Below are 7,637 nucleotides of genomic sequence, written 5' to 3'. Positions count from 1 at the left end.
CGGCGGCGGCGGTTGAGTAGGGGAATCGAGGGTGCGGGGGGTCGGCGGCGGCAGCCGGTGGACCGGGGGGTGCTCGGCGGCGAGGGGGGCCGGATCTGGCGAGTTGGGATAGCAATCGAGATGGAGGGGGATCGAGATCGAGTGTCCATGAAATTTAAAAATATTCATGATAGTTCAAAAAGTGCCCATGAAATACAATCGAGAAATGAAGGCTACGATTTAAATACAATCGATCTTAGCTAGCTATCTGTTCACAATCTTCTTGCCCTTCTTTTTCGCAAATGGAGTTCTTCTGTGGAACAGACGTCCTTTAGGTAGGGTGGTCCTGCTTCTTCTTGTGGTGTATGTTGCTACTTCATCATCGTCGTCATGTTCGATCCTCGGGTCGCCGTACTTGTCGAAGTCTTGCTCATTGGCTACTCCATCCATTCCGATGATCTTCCTTTTGCCTCTCCTCATGACAACACGACTGGGCTTTGACGGGTCGGTAATGAAGAAGCATTGGTCCACTTGGGAAGCCAGTACCCATGGCTCATTTTTCGCGGTGACGTTTGCGCCCGCGGTCTTGGATTTGGCTTCGGGTATAACCATGGTGGTGAAATATCGGTCTTCTTTTAGGACGCTCTTGGCCCATCTCACACGGAACATCGGGATCTTCTCTCCAGTGTAGCTCAGCTCCCAGATCTCCTCGATCCTTCCATAGTATCTGTCCTTGTCGTTACCGGTGTAGGATTCCATCGTTACCCCGGAGTTCTGATAACCATCGCTCTTCATGTCCTTGGCCTCGGTGTAGAATGTGTAGCCGTTGATATCGTACGCCTCATAGGTCATCAGGTTGTGCTCGGCGCCCTGTGACAAGGCGAATATGAGTTGTTCTTCCGCGGAAGAATCCTCATATAAAGGGTACGACAGAAGCTTCTGCTTGAACCAACGCGTGAAACATGAGTTGTGCTCTTTGAGTATATCTCCGTCCGTCCTCTGTTGGCCTCGGTCATTGTACGTCTTCTTAATAAAGGTTTTGTGCTCTACCACCCAAGGATCGACCACGTCTATGTGTTGTAGCACGACTAGGTTTGCTCTTTCAAAGTCGGCGAGTCGACCCTCGAAGTCGACATGCATTTCGCGACGACCCTCACGGTGACCCCATCCAGCGAGCCTGCCGAGGTGCCTGTTGACGGGCAGACCAATGGGGTTCTCGATGCCTAGATAATTCGTGCAGTAGGAGATGCACTCTTCGGTCAGAAAGCCCCTGGCTATGCTTCCCTCTGGACGTGACATGTTGCGAACGTATCCTTTGATGACATCATTCATCCTTTCGAACTGCATCATGCTGTGCAGGAACGTCGGCCCGAGTTGGATGATATCGTCCACGATATGGACCAGCAGATGCACCATAACGTCGAAGAATGCGGGCGGGAAGTACATCTCAAGCTCGCATAGTATCACCACGATCTCTTCCTGTAGCCTTCTGAGTTGCCTCACGCCAACAGACTTCCGAGAGATGACGTCGAAAAAGTTGCATAGGCCAAATAGGGTTTCACGGACATGCGCGTCCATGATCCCATGGATTGCAATTGGAAGTATCTGCGTCATCAGCACGTGACAGTCGTGAGACTTCATTCCGCTGAACTTCAGCTTCGCTGGGTCTAGGTATCTGCTTATCTTTCCCGCGTAACCGTAAGGAAGTTTTACTCCTACGAGGCAGGTGAAAAACTGCTCGATCTCCTCCTGACTTAGAGTGAAGCACGTGGGAGGGTAGTCATTTCCAGTCTTCTTGGCCTTTTTGCCTTTGCGACGACTTTCCGTGTCCTGCTTCGCCTCATCATCATCATCATCATCATCATCATCATATATAGCGTGAAGCTCCTGCCTGATGCCCATTGATTTCAAGTCTGCCCTTGCTTTCGGCCCATCTTTGGTCCTCTCTGGCATGTTGAGCAGGGTACCAAGCAGACTCTCGCACACGTTCTTCGTGATATGCATGACATCAAGGCTGTGAGGCACACGGTGGATCTTCCAGTACGGCAAGTCCCAGAAAACAGACCTCGTTTTCCATACCTTCAGCAGCGGCTCTGGCACCTTTCGCTTCTTTCCCGGCTCTGGCGCCTTTTGCTTCTTTCCCGGCAGTGGGCAGTCTTTCCAATTTTTCAACAGCTCGTCTATTTCCTCGCTGCTCCTCGTACGCGGGCGTCCTCGGGGTTCGGTTTCACCATCGAACATATCCTTACGTTTTCTCCACGAGTCATCGTCGCGAAGCCACCTTCGATGTCCCATGAACACGGTTTTCGAAGACCCGGGATATCTATCTAGCTGGCGATACGTTGTGTCATCCATGCACCTGACGCATCCAGAAAATCCGTGGACCACCTGCCCCGCGACATATCCGTAACCGAGATAGTCGTGCACCGTCGTGAGCAGCGCGGCTCTCATAGGGAAATATTCTTTCTCTGCGGCGTCCCACGTATTGGCTGGCGTTTTCCACAGCGTGTCAAGCTCCTCTTTCAGCAGCCCCAGATACAGATTGATGTCGTTCCCTGGTTGTTTCGGTCCTTCAATTAGCATACTCATGTGAATGTACTTCTTCTTCATGCACAACCAGGGGAAAGGTTGTACATCCACACAAACACAGGCCAGGTGCTATGTGTGCTTCTCTGGCTGCCAAACGGATTGACTCCATCGGTGCTCGCGCCCAGCACGATGTTCCTTGGATCGTTCCCAAATTCTGGGTCTTCGAAGTTCAACGCTTGCCACTGGCTCGCATCCTTAGGGTGACTCAGCATCTTGTCTTTTTTATCTATCTCCAGATCATTTGCGTCATCTTCTCGCTTCTTCTCCTTCCTATCCGCGTGCCAACGCAGGAGCTTTGCTACGTTAGGGTCCGCGAAATACCGCTGCAGATGAGGAGTGATCGGAAAGTACCACACCACTTTTCGAGGAGCTTTCTTCCTCTTCTTGTATCGAGTGACGCCGCACACCGGACATATGGTAGACTCCGCGTGCTCGTCCCGATAAATGATGCAATTGTTCATGCACACATGGTATTTCACGTGCGGTAAATCCAGAGGACACACGATTTTCTTCGCCTTCTCCAAACTGGTCGGGCACTTGTTCCCCTTGGGAAGACGTTCATGCCAGAATGACATGTTCTCGTCGAAGCATGCGTCGGTCATTTTGTGTTTTACCTTCATCTCCAGAGCCATGAGCATTACTTTCAGGCGGGTATCCTCGGGCCTGCATCCTTCATACAATGGAGTAACCGCGTCTAACTCAAGTTGATCCATCTTGGCTTTCTCTCGGGCGGCAGCTCTTGCGTTATCCGTCTGCTTGCGAAGCAGCTCTTGAATATGAGGGTCCTGCACCCAGCCCATCGATGGTCCAGCGTCGTCTGCTCCGCCGGCATCATCATCTTCATGATCATGCCCATCGTCTGCTCCGACATCTTCCTCATCATCATGTCCTGCATCTTCTACATGATGACTGTGTACAGCATCACCGTCGTGATCATCTCCTGGGGATTCTTCGTCTTCTCGCCCGCCCGAGCCGCGGTGGTTGTCTTGCGGCCCTTCCTCATTTCTTGCCCGGCCCCCATGGATGACTTCGTAGCCATCTTCATCACCTTGCCACCGATAGCCATCCATGAAACCACGCAAGTGCAGGTGGTCCCGCACCTGCCCGGATTTCGGGTCCGCAATAAGGCTCTTCAGCTTGCATCTTCGACATAGACATCTTATCTCCGTCTCGTTCTTTTGAAGCATCTCGGCCTTCGCGGACCTCAAAAACCTATTCACGATGCCTTCGGTCATCATGCGGACCATGGTCGCCTGCGGGGTAGAGCAAAACGATATTTTAGAACCAAGAAAAAAATTTGGCATGACTTTCCCTAAAAATAGGACCAAAAAGAATGCTTAATGCCAAAATTCTCGCCGAAACGGAAATGAATCAACATTCCGGCAAAATATTGGCAACTATCGAATTTCAAATACCGGTACACCTCCGAACACAAACACATATGCAACACCACAAACATATGCAACACCACAAACATACATAGATCTAGCTAGGCCATAAAAAGTGCATGTGCACATTGTTGTAGGGAGAACAACATAAGTATAGCTTCCCCCCTTACTTACCTATCAAAACAAGGTAATTTAACCACTTAAATTGAATGAATCTATGGTGGAAATGAGGTGAAAAAGAGGAGGCACCCGAGACAAGGAGGAGGTGAAGAGAATGAAGTGGGGAGAAAGGGAGTGTGGGTAGGAGAGGCTGTCCAAAATATCTTGTTGCTGCCCACTTACTAATAGCACACCAACTCTAAATGCGCCATTATTAATCCAGGTTACTAATGGCGCACCTCCTGGTGGTGCGCCATTAGTAGTTTTGCACCAAAAAAGTACTAATGGCGCACTGTCCCACAGTGCGCCATTACTAGTTTAAACTAGTAATGGCGCACTCTGGAACAGTGCGTCATTAGTAGTTTTGCAAAAAAGGGAATAAAAAATATAATAAAAAACAACATTAGTGGCGCACTTTCCGGCAGGTGTGCCATTACTAGTTACAACTAGTAATGGCGCATTGTGTCTGGATGCGCCATTAGTATGTTTGGACAGGCGCACTAGTTAAAAAAATTTGATACTAATGGCGCACCAGGGGTCAGGTGCGCCATTAGTAGTTTCAACTCTAATGGCGTATCAGAAGGTGGTGCGCCATTAGTGTCAATTCCATCTATAGCCCTTTTTCTAGTAGTGACCGTCGCATCGCCCGGCGCCACCGCCTCCCACACGATGTGCATGTCGAGGATGGCCTGCGCCTTGATCACCCAGACGGTGTAGTTGTCCATCGTGAGCATCGGCATCGCCATCGACGCCGATCCGCCCGCGCCTCCGCCATGAGGGACGAGCGCCATGGTCGCCGGTGATCGCCCGAACCGAAGCTCTGATACCAATTGTTGGTGTCTACCCGTGCTCTAGACTGCCCTAGCTGCTGCCTATCTCTCTCTCTCTGGATCAAACCAGCGAAGAAGAAGACGGAAGAAGGAGGAAATAGAAGGCACAGGTAGTTTTATCGGGCCCTCGAACACCCGCAGCCGCACGAATGGCCTCGTTATGTATTTCCTGAGCACGACCTCAAAACACAACGACCCAGCGATACACAGAGGCCAGCCAGGCTATATACGCGCGCCCGTATGCACGTACTCACCCACGCCCCGCGTCCCACGCCGTACCTGGCTCATGTTCCCGTCGCGCCCGTATGCAGACGACGCGGCCACCAAACAGCCCTGGACGCGGTCATTCCTCCGGCTCCATCGCCAACTAACTAACTCGCTAGCCAACTACATGCACGGCCACACTTTAGCTAACCACCTAGCCAAACACACACGTCGGACTATGGCCGGACTATAGCCAGACACACTACACACGCGACCCCGCACGGTCCCGGCATGTCCGGTGCGCGCACGCACACGCACCCGACGTGATCATCACCGTGACGGCCACGACTTTATTCCTAACATTCACCCCCTAAGCCGTGGCCTAGAGGAGTCCGCCGTATTCGACTCCGACGATGTCCACCAGCAACGCGCGCTCCGCCGCCGGCTCCCTCCGCAGCTTGGGGCAGTCCCTCTTGAAGTGGCCGCGCTCGCCGCACTTGTAGCAGTGCCCGCGCCGGTTCCCGCCGCTGCTCGACGCCACGCTTTTGTTGTCGCCGTCGTCCCGAGCACCGCCGTGTCGACGCTCCCGCGCTGCCTACTGCGCCGCCGTCATGAGGAGCTGCTCACCCCCGCGCTCGCCGCCGTCTTGTACACGGCGCCGAACCTGATCGTCGAACGCGCGCAGCCGCCCAAGCGCCTCATCGAACGCCATCGTCGTCACGTCATGGAACTTCTCGATGCCGGCGACGACGGGGAAGAGGCGATCCGGTACCGTATCCAACAACTTCTTGACGAGCGCCGCGTCGCACAGCGTCTCCCCGAGGTTGGCATACCTCGCCGCCATCGCGGCGAGCCTCCCGCCGTACACGTTGAGCTCCTCGCCGTCCCCATCTTCAGGCGGTCGAATTCGCAGCGCAGCGTCGCCAACCTCGCCGCGCGGACCCGATCGGCGCCGACGAACCTCACCTTCAAGGAGTCCCATACCTCCCTGGCGGTGAGCTTCGTCGACACCTGTAGCAACACGTCCTCCGGTAGCGCTCCGAGCAGCAACGCGCGCGCCGTCTTGTCCTTCCGCGCGTTCACCGCCTTATCGCCCGGCGCCACCGCCTCCCACACGATGTGCACGTCGAGGATGTCATGCGCCTTGATCGCCTAGATGGTGTAGTTGTCCACCGTGAGCATCGGCATCGCCATCGACGCCGATCCGCCCGCGCCTCCGCCATGAGGGACGAGCGCCATGGTTGCCGGTGATCGCCCGAACCGAAGCTCTGATACCAATTGTTGGTGTCTACCCGTGCTCTAGACTGCCCTAGCTGCTGCCTAACTCTCTCTCTGGATCAAACCAGCGAAGAAGAAGACGGAAGAAGGAGGAAATAGAAGGCACAGGTAGTTTTACCGGGCGCTCGAACACCCGCAGCCGCACGAACGGCCTCGTTATGTATTCTCTGAGCACGAACTCAAAAACACAACGACCCAGCGATACACAGAGGCCAGCCAGGCTATATACGCGCACCCGTACGCACGTACTCACCCACGCCCCGCGTCCCACGCCGTACCTGGCTCACGTTCCCGTCGCGCCCGTACGCAGACGACGCGGCCACCAAACAGCCCTAGACGCGGTCATTCCTCCGGCTCCATCGCCAACTAACCAACTCGCTAGCCAACTACATGCACGGCCACACTTTAGCTAACCATCTAGCCAAACACACACGTCGGACTATGGCCGGACTATAGCCAGACACACTACACACGCGACCCTGCCACGGTCCCGGCATGTCCGGTGCGCGCACGCACACGCACCCGACGTGATCACCACTGTGACGGCCACGGCTTTATTCCTAACAAGAAGTACATCTGAGGAGTGTGTCGCAGAGTGCAACCGCAACTGCTCCTGCGTGGGGTATGTGTATCGCAACATCAGTAGCGGCAGGCCCGGAGGAGACACGACTATGTGTTTGGTGTGGGCTGGAGATTTGATTGACACCGGAAAGATAGGCGCAGAGCTCAGAGGAGAGACACTCTATCTCCGACTTGCAGATACAAATGCAGCAGGTACAAACTAGTAGTACTAGTTTTGTCATTTCTACTGTTGATTTTGTCTTTGCTAACGTGCTTATAGTTGTATCTGGCACTTTTCTTATGGTCTATGTACGTACGGCGCAGGTAAAAAGAGAAAGAGCAATGCATTCAGGATTGTGCTGCCAGTTCTAAGCGGTGGTCTTCTCATACTCATATGCATATCTCTTGCATGGTTAAAATGCAAAGGTATGTTTAGTTAAATCTCCTTGCCATAATGTTTTATTTTACAGCCTTATGAGAATGCATGTTTAACTACATAAACTTGGAATTCATCGTCCACTATCACAATGTACTCCTAGCTTTAAATATCCCCCATTCCGCATGTATATGTAAACTAGAGCAGATACGTCTTTTAGATGTGTCTTAATTTATGGGCAGTTTACCGCCTTGATACCAATATCTCAGATAT

The 7,637-nt window shown here is 53.1% G+C and overlaps 1 pseudogene; it reads left to right on the top strand.

Annotated features, from left to right (window-relative positions):
* The window catches only part of LOC119302820, a 26,208-nt pseudogene that overhangs the window by 15,104 nt on the left and 3,467 nt on the right, over nt 1-7,637 (top strand).

Source organism: Triticum dicoccoides, chromosome 5A, assembly GCF_002162155.2.
Source record: "Triticum dicoccoides isolate Atlit2015 ecotype Zavitan chromosome 5A, WEW_v2.0, whole genome shotgun sequence".
NCBI classification, from domain to species: domain Eukaryota; kingdom Viridiplantae; phylum Streptophyta; class Magnoliopsida; order Poales; family Poaceae; genus Triticum; species Triticum dicoccoides.
The sequence above is the reverse complement of the archived record's forward strand: the minus strand, read 5'-3'. Positions and strand labels throughout refer to the sequence as shown.